General features: G+C 39.4%; 2 non-coding genes across 2 annotated transcripts; both read right to left on the reverse strand.

The window, feature by feature from the left end:
* Window positions 1-950: 950 nt before the first annotated feature.
* LOC141625835 (small nucleolar RNA R71) lies at window positions 951-1057 on the reverse strand. The gene has a single exon (XR_012535585.1). It is a non-coding gene; the product is annotated as a small nucleolar RNA R71 (small nucleolar RNA).
* Window positions 1058-9544: 8487 nt separating this feature from the next.
* Window positions 9545-9651, reverse strand: LOC141624126 (small nucleolar RNA R71). The gene has a single exon (XR_012533937.1). It is a non-coding gene; the product is annotated as a small nucleolar RNA R71 (small nucleolar RNA).
* Window positions 9652-9974: the final 323 nt, after the last annotated feature.

Below are 9974 nucleotides of genomic sequence, written 5' to 3' on the forward strand. Positions count from 1 at the left end.
CATGAATCCCCTATGACCCCATGACACCCTAGTGCCTTTTATCAATTGTTTACACCCCTTTTTAATCATATTGCTTGTTTACTTTCATTGCTATTTAGTTTAGTGATCTTCTATTCAAACCCCAAATTGTGATACCCCTAGACACCGCTAGTTGCAATTGAAAATCTCATCTCAATTCCCGTCCCTTGGGATCCGACCTTTACTTGCCTCTTTACTAATTGTAGAGTTGTTTGTGGAGTTATAAATAGTGTTTTGGTCTAGGTGATCCTAACGACAAGTACCGAAAACTAAACCTCTCAAGAGAGTCCTACCAAAAATGGCGCCGTTTTAACTTGATTTAGATTTTCTTAGATTGTTATTAGTTGTGTCTTTCTTTGCCTTGGGGAAGTAAAACTCCTCAAAGTTTGTTCTAATTATTTTCGAGTTGTTTGATATTCTGCATGTCTAGAAGATCACAAGGTAACTTGTTACCCTTTGATCACGAAATTGAAAGGACTTTGACAAACAATAGAAGACTTGCTAGGAGAACTTTGAGAGGTATTGGTGAGGTTGTAGATATTCAACCAAACACTATTGAGTTCGCCAAACCTTTTGCAAGAGAAGGTGAGGAGAACCCAACACAAAATCAACCCACAATGCCTAAATTTTCATCACATTCCGTACCAACCGAGGAGAACCTACCCAATGGTACTCCCACACCACAACACTTTGGGGGGATGCCTAGTGAATACCCTCACTCTCACATGGAGCTTTTTGCGACTATTGTGATGCGATTTCTCAAACCGGTGTAACTCAAGACCAAATTCGATGGGTCTTATTTCCTTTTTTCTATAATTGGCACCGCAAAACAATGGTTTAAAGGCCTTGATAAGGCTACTCTCGGAATTGATTCTTGGAAGAAATTAGCTCTAGCTTTCTACAAAACGTTCTACCCACCGGAAAAGACTAACATGCTAAGAGCTCAAATTACGGGCTTTAAGCAAAGAGATGAAGAATATTTGTATGAAGCTTGGGAGCGATTCAAGGGAATTTGACGCTCATGTCCTCATCATGGACTTAGCGAGTGGTTCTTGGTACAACAATTTTGGAATGGTCTTTATGAAGACTCAAGAAACATTCTCAACATGGGATCAAATGGTATGTTCACCGAAGTTGACGATAATCACACTTGGAACAAGATTGAGGAAATGGCGGTCCATAATTCACAATATAGTAGACCTCGCAAGGCTACTAGAGGAGGAAAGCATGAAGTGGACTCTATTACTCAATTAGGTGCTCAACTTAGTGCTCACATTGATACCATCAATTTGAAGTTCGAAAAATCTATGGCTAGACTTGAAGAAGCCTCAAAATCACCAAAGCATCATGTTAATGTCATGACGGCATCTTCATCAATCTCAAGTGGGATATGTGAGAATTGTGGAACTTTGGGACATGACCAAAGTGAATGTAGGGGAACAAATGAACAAGTGAATGCGTTTCAAGCATACAAGAGTGGTACCCCTTATTCAAATTATTACACTGAAAACACCAAATTCCACCCAAATCTCTCATACAAAAGCCAAAATGTTCAAAACTCTCAACCAATATACACCCCACCTCCCATGAGAAACCAAAATCAAAGACCCTTTTACAACCAAAATCAAGGTTACCAAAATCAAACTCCATACAATCAACAAAATGACCAAGGTTTTGATGTTCAAAAAGCGGTCCTCCAAATGCAAAAGAATCAACAAGAGTTTTTCACTCAAATGCAAAAGGATAGTCAAGCAAAGGAAATCACCATCAACAACATCCTAGCCCACACCAAAATGTTGGAAACCCAATTGACTCAACTAGCATCTTCAAGCTCATAAAGACGAAAGGGACAGTTACCACCTCAAGGTAATCCCCCGAGACATGAAACGGTTAGTGCCATTCACTTGAGGAGTGGTACGAGGTATGAAGCACTAAAGAAGCAAGTTGAGGATGAGGTGGTGGAAGCTAGTGACAAAGAAGAAGTTGTGCAAAACTCCAAGGATGGAGAACCATCAAAAGAAGAAGTTTCAAAGAAAAGTGAAGACAAGTCCAAGGAGAAGGAACCCATTGTGATTAGACTTCCTTTTCCAAGTCGTCAAGCCAAGCCCAAATTTGATGACCAACTTGGAAAATTTATGGAAATTGTGAAGAATTTGGAAATCTCGATTCCTTTCACGGAATTAATCACTCACGTGTCGGCCTATGCAAAGTACATGAAAGACATCCTTACGAAAAAGAAGTCGATCCGGAAGCTTGAGACTATCGCCTTCACTAAGGTGAGTAGTGCAATCCTTCAAGGGAGTTCACCTCTGAAACTTAAAGATCCGGGAAGCTTCTCAATATCGTGTGCCATTGGCGACACAACGATCAACAAAGCCCTGTGTGATCTAGGGGCTAGTGTGAGTGTTATGCCGTATTCGGTGAGTAAAAGGTTAGGGATGGGATAGCTTAAATGTACCAATATCACACTCCCAATGGCCGATAGATCGACGAAGACACCATTAGGGATATGGGAAGATGTTCCCGTAAGAGTTGGGAAATTTTTCATCCCGGTGGACTTTGTCATTGTTGACATGGAAGAAGACTCCAGTATTCCAATCATTCTAGGAAGACCTTTCTTGCACACCGTGGGTGCGGTGATAGATGTGAAGCATGGAGAGCTCACTCTACAAGTGGGAGATGAAAGCATAATTTCAATCTTGACAAGACCATGAGAGCCCCTCGTTTGCATGAACCATGTTTTATGGTTGATCATTATAGACGGAAGGATGAGAGGAAGAAGTCGGAATTCCAATGGAAAAAGAAAGTTGAGGATGCTCCATCAAAAGAGCAAGAGAATTGTAACAAAGAGAGCTTGAAAAGCTCACCCATGACAAGTGAAGAGGATGGCCTCATTGGCCAAAACAAGAAAGGAGGAGAGTTGTCTCTATCAACTCAAGAGATTTTTAATGATCAAGTAGACGAAGTTTGTGGTCTTTGAGACGATGAGTTTGAAGGGATTTTCAATCCCTACATTGGTAATGCTATCGATCAAGACCAACATGAAGGACAACAAGTGCAAATATCTATTGAAGATCTTTATCATGATAATGAACAAGCTTTTGACTACTTCTTCAAGGTGTTGAGTAACATCAACAACACCTTGAACATGCCCCCATGACATCTCTCTAAGGATGAGAGTTTGGTGGAGTCCTCTCCAAACCACCATTTATAAATATTTCTAACTCCTTAACTTGCCTTTTAATTCTTACATTGCATTTTTGTCATTTTTGGATTTTTGTGCCTTGATCAAGATATTCATCATTTTTTAGAGAAGTGAGGGAGGGACTAATGATTTTATTGATGTGTAGTGCTTTAAATTAGTGTGGAGATAACAATTGCCTAGGCTATTCATGCCTTTGTTGTGCCCCTACAATGAAGAACACGAGATTTGAAGAATGAAAATGACACGGGATATGCAAGTGCACGGATAGTCCTGAATCCGGGTAGACCAGGTGGAATCCGAGCGGCTTTTGGGTAATCCGCTCGTCTTATAGGAATCCGAGCGTCTATGGAAGAATCCGTCCGTCCAAATGAGCTGCAAAATGAAAAATTTTGGTTTGTTAGAGAATCCGAGCGTCCCAGTTGAGAAGACGTTCGTCTGAAATTGGCCGCTCGTCTTTTTGCCAGTGCAGATTTAGCAAAGTTGGTGTAAGAGAATCCGCTCGTCTTTAAGGGAATCCGCTCGTCCTGAATTGAAGAATCCGCTCGTCTTCACTGAAAGACGCTCGTCTTTAGGTGAGTTTTCATGAAGCCAAATTGAGCAGAATCCGAGCGTCCCGAAGGGAATCCGCTAGTCTTCCCCCTGCAGTTTTGAATTTTTTGGGTGTTTTAAATACCCCTTCCCACATTCAGTTCATTTATTCAAACATTCAAACACTACCCATAAACCCCAAAACCCTCATCCTCTCCATCACCAAAAACAAAATTTCCTCAACCAAATTCAACAAAATCAAATCCAAACTTCCTTACAACAACAATTAATCACTCCTTTTTCAACAATAATCAATCCAAGCACCAAAATCTTCAACCTTTGAGTCGATTTTAGAAACACAAAGACAAATCCTTTCATCTTAAAATCGATTTGGGTATAATTAGAAATTGAAGATTTTCAATCTTTTCTTGGTATAATCAACAATGGCAAGAACAAAAGGAGCAACAAAGGCACTCAAGGCAAAGACACTTTCGAAAAGGCAACAAAGCCTTCAAGCAAAGAAAGCTTCAATGGCTATAGTGGTTTCTAGTGCAAACTTAGAAGTTCAACAACAACAAGATCCTCCCTTGGAAGCAACAACAACATTAACTCCGGAAATCGCTCAATTACCCAACTATCCGGAGGTAATTTTCATTTCTAACTCCCATAGGAATACATTTGCCAAGTATGCTAAGAAAGCCATTTTGCCCACCAAATTCATTTGTGAAGATGCCTTGAACAAATTGGGTGTCCTTGAACAAACAAAAGCCTTCTTTGAAGCCATGGGGTTGGGAAAATTGTTTACTACAAGAGAATTGACATACCCCTCCCTTACCTTGGAATTCATAAGTTCATTGAAAGTGACTAAGGTAGAGACTAGAGAATACATCGAGTTTCGCCTTGCCAATGTGAATAGGCGCATCACCTTTGATGTTATGAGTAAAGCATTAGGCCTTAGTGATACACCATATTATCACAAGATGCCCGAAAAGTATGACCCCGCTCCTCTTTGGGAGGCGATTTCCGGGAAGAAATTTATGAGCTTTCATGCATGTCGCGCTCTATTAGTCCACCATCCGGGCATTAGAGTGTGGCACAAGGTCATCGGGAACACTATAATTGCAAGAAAAGGCACTAATCACTTTACAAAGCTCGATTGTGTTCTACTTGAGTCGGCCTTAAATGTTGGAAGGGAATTCACTAAGCCTTACAATGCTCTAAGGCTTTTGATGGAAAGATGGCTTAATGTTGATTGTGGTAAGGAAGGCACCGCTCATATTGTAGATGGAGGTCTAGTTATTCTCTTGGCCAAGCACTTTGACGCAAATTTCAACAAGGATAACACCTATGTGGCGATCAAAGGGGGTCATCTCATTGACATGGATGCCATGATTTACAAGTACAAATGGGTCAAGCATAACTCTCTTGACACCAACTATGGGTGGCTAACCAATGATGCTAGATCTTTCACTTTGCCTTCCAAGATATGCCGATTAAGTGCTCATCGAACAAACTACCTTCTTCCACTCTCCAACGGCGCCGAGTACATCATCCGTCAACAAAGGGGCGAGATTGAAGAGCCCTCCTCCTCCATTGTCACACCACCCTATCCATTCAAATATCAAGAGTTCAAACCTAAAGATGTTGAAGTGGGCAATGACTACATGACTCTACTTTTGCAAGAGATGCATAAACAAGCTTACAATGATCGAGTAGATGCATACTTGGCCCAATATCCACCCCTCCTTCATTTAGCTAGGCAAGGACTACTTGATCCTTCATGTCCTTTGCCTAGTTGGGCGGATAGGGAAGTCTTCTTTCCAAGCATATCTAGGGGTGAAAGACCGGGTGAAGATGAGAATGTCGATGATGAGGTTGTTGATGATGAAAGTGTTGATGAAGAGGTAGATGAAGAAGAAGAAGAGGCTAATGAAGATGATGAAGGAAGTGAGTAAGATGAGAGTGGAGATGAGTCTGCTTTTATGGAGGAAAATGATGACAATGATGATATGGTGGAGGACTAGCAAACTTTGGAGGCTCCTACCCTCTTGAGGTTTGTCTACTTCTTTTTTTGTTTTCTTTATTTTTATCTTGATCATAGTTTGGGAGTCCTAGCAACATGAGGACTAACACCTCGGCCACATTGAGGTGTTCTTTTATTGTTCCCATTTGAAAAATCCAAAACGATAATATATAGTTTCATGCATTGCATCTTGTGTGCATAAACTACCCCAAAATTTAAGACATTAGAAATAATGTCTATCTCGGTTTGGGGAAGTACATGCATACGCAACGAGAGGTAATCTAAATTACGCTCTCCGTCGTAAACAAAAACCCATGCATCATGTAGTGTAGATTAGTATAGCTTGCATTTAGTATAGAAATAATGCATCATACTTGCATAATTTCCTATCATATTGGTCATTGAGGACAATGCCCATATTAGTGTGGGGATGGGAAATTCTAACTTAACTTTTTCGAAAAATCAAAAAAATTGAAAAATTGAAAAATCTAAAAACAAGTTCATTTCCTTTGTAGTGTAGACTTGTATATATTATGTTTGTCTATCCTTGTTCACATTGATCGACTACGCCATATCCGAGACATGAGGATATTGAAGACCGCATGGTATGATCTTTCCAATCTCCTTTTTCCTCTTTATATTAATGACTATGTGGCTTTATTTTGATTGATGCGGTATAAACAATGTGAATTTAGGACTTGAATTTAGATTATATGGCATATTAGTTGGTAGAATCATATGCATTAGGATGTATATATGTTAGTTGCATCATGGCATGTAGTTTGCATGTTAGAAAATTTTGCGAAACCGTCTACTTGGGAAGCTTGACAAGTGTATATAGGCCCTATTAGATGCTTTTTCTTCTTCAGACTTTGCCTGTTAGAATACTTGTAAAACACCCTAGGATGTGTCATGCTAGTATCCTTTGACCCATGGATTAAGGCCTAGTCAAGAGTACCTTGTGGTGTGATAACTCCTTGACTACCGTTTTTTCCAAGGTGACCCTTGAAACCATGCATCCATCATCCATGTTCTACCACATTTTTCTCATCAAAGGGAATGGGCACAAAAAGAAATTGATTTGAGTTCAATAAATGAAATGAAAAGTGAAAGAAAGTTTGCAAAATGCATCAAATGTAAAGAGGATCAAAAATAGACTCCTATGCTTCAAATATAAGCCACCCTCACTACATATGGGGTGACTTTGAAAATGTTCAAAAGAAAATGCAAAAAGTTAAAAGTTGTCAAGTATTGAAATGCCAAAAATCAAAAGAAATGGCAAGCAAGTGTTCTCAAATGTTATATGCCACAAGAAATTGGGGGGAAAAACAAACAACAAAAGCAAACTCCCGAATGAAACTCAAATATCTATCGATCCCTTTATCCATCGTATCCATTTTTGTACATGGTAGAGAGGGGACGACCCTTCTTCTTGTCTAGGCAAGAGGGGGAATTCCGCGATCCTCCAGTGTTTCTAACACCATAGGGAGTCTATTCTTGACAAAAGCATTTAACGATTGAGGACAAAGGTACCCTAACTTGACACAACTTGGAGGTGATTTATTGGTATCCTTCTAGGCTTAGTAGTTTGAAAAAATTGCATCTATGAAGGATTGCGTACCCTTGAATTGCTTCCCTTGTAGATAATTTCCGCCACTTAGATGAGGAAAGTGGCTATTCATTTTTGTATATGCATCCATTACTTGTTTTATGTGCTTTAATGCTTGGATGTGTCACCATTTTGGCAAGACCCACCTTGCCTTGCAAGAAGGCATCCTACCTCATGGTTGTCTTGTTGTGAGTTGAAGGGGCGGAGTGAGACCCGCTAATTGTCTCATATCGGCTATGCTATTAGGTTAGTTTAAATAATGGTCCTAGTCTTTGTCACCTCTTTACTCGGGACGAGCAAAGGTTCGGTTTGGGGATATTTGATGTGACCATAATTTGAGCATATTCAGTCCCCGAATTAGCCTTGTTCCCATGCTTTTTAGTGCATATTTGGGTCATTTATTGTCTTTAGTCCTTTGTTTTGCATATTCTTTGAGTTTTTGATCCCTTGGTAGGAAGGGAGTGCAAACCTTGCATTTTCATGGCAAAATAAAGCTAAATTGATTGAATTCAATGACCAAGTATCAAAGAGAAGACAAGACTAGAAGGCCTTTGTACACACTATAGTAGATGGGCAATGATGAGAAAAGATCCTTGCATCCCCGAGGAAATCCTCAAGGATTATATGAAAAGAAAGGAAGAAAAGAAGAAAGGAAGAAGCAGCCCGTCCAAGACAAGCAATCCGAGCTTCTTCCCCAGAAGGCCGCTCGTCCAAAAGGACCACAATCCGCCCGTCCACCCCATAAATCCGCTCGTCCAAAAGACCCACAATCCGCCCGTCCCGTGCTCTGGACGCTCGGATTGTGTGACAGCTAATCCGACTTCTACTTGTTCTATGAAGGATGTGCATACCTCGGGAAAGACTAGCAAAAAGGAGACTCGCATATTTTTCTGAGAGGAGCGATTCCTCAAGGACTTAATCGTCATTTAACCCCTTAGTAAACCCTAATTTGTGCACCTAATTCCCACTATAAATACCCCATTAGTCTAATTAGATTATCATGTTCTTCTTAGCAATCTCTAATGTAGTTTATATCAATCTAATCTCTCTTTAATCTTGTAATCAACATTTAATCAAGTCTTAATACAAATCTCATTTCCTTAATCTCTCTTTTGTTCATCTTTCATTTTAGGTAATTGAAGATTATTTGGGTTATTATTGGGAGATTGACAACCTTCCAATCAATCATCAAGTACTTCTATTATTCTTTGCTTTATTATTGGAATCATTAGTAGGTATAATTCTCTTAATCTCTTTTAAATTATTGTTAATCATCTTCATTTATTCATCATGTTTTACTTTGTTGGTATGATTGACAACCTTGCTAGCATGTTCAACATGATAATGAGTGAGTAGTTTCCTTAGCTAGGGTTAATGGGTAATTAGGGGAAACCAACATGGAGGATGATTCATGCTTAAATTAATATATTTTCATAGTTTATTTGCTTTCTTGTTGTGATCTCAACTTATGCACATGTTATGTTTGATGAAATGCGAGCCTATGAATCCTTGCATTATTTACCCATCACTTACCTTTTCAATGAGACTTGTAAGACATAAACCAACTCGAGTCTCATTAGACCATACATATAGTTGAGTAGGGAAGATTAAGTCGACTTGTAGGTGTTGTACAATCTAATCGATTCGGCTCCGGGATCCAAACTTTCCTAGGATTGTAAGATATAAACCAACTCGGTCCATCACAACAATAATTGCTTGCTTATAATTTGAGAATATGTTTGTATGATCAATTCCCATGAATCCCCTATGACCCCATGACACCCTAGTGCCTTTTATCAATTGTTTACACCCCTTTTTAATCATCTTGCTTATTTACTTTCATTGCTATTTAGTTTAGTGATCTTCTATTCAAACCCCAAATTGTGACACCCCTAGACACCGCTAGTTGCAATTGAAAATATCATCTCAATTCCCGTCCCTTGGGATCCGACCTTTACTTGCCTCTTTACTAATTGTAGAGTTGTTTGTTGAGTTATAAATAGTGTTTTGGTCTAGGTGCTCCTAACGACAAGTACCGAAAACTAAACCTCTCAAGAGAGTCCGACCAAAAGGCCTTGATAAGGCTACTCTTGGAATTGACTCTTGGAAGAAGTTGGCTCTAGCTTTCTACAAAACATTCTACCCTCCGGAAAAGACTAACATGCTAAGAGCTCAAATTACGGGTTTTAAGCAAAGGGATGAAGAATCTTTGTATGAAGCTTAGGAGCGGTTCAAAGGAATTTGTCGCTCATGTCCTCATCATGGACTTAGCGAGTGGTTCTTGGTACAACAATTTTGGAATGGTCTTTATGTGACACCCTCATTTTTAGCGTAAAATAAACACGTAAAATTTTACGGAAAAACTGACAGGATATGTTTGTAATTGGTTCAACCAGATAAAACCTGTAATTTTAAAAACTTTTCTAAACCAACCACAAACACTTCCAAATGAAGAGTGCCAAAACCTGCAAATACTAACACCCTAATTTACATAACATGCTAAAGTCGCGAGAATAAAGTGATACAAACCAAAATAAGAGAGGGAGACATATGTCCCTTCAAAATATAAACACAACCAAATGTTTAAAGGT

This window comes from Silene latifolia, chromosome X (assembly GCF_048544455.1).
Source record: "Silene latifolia isolate original U9 population chromosome X, ASM4854445v1, whole genome shotgun sequence".
In the NCBI taxonomy this organism is placed as follows: domain Eukaryota; kingdom Viridiplantae; phylum Streptophyta; class Magnoliopsida; order Caryophyllales; family Caryophyllaceae; genus Silene; species Silene latifolia.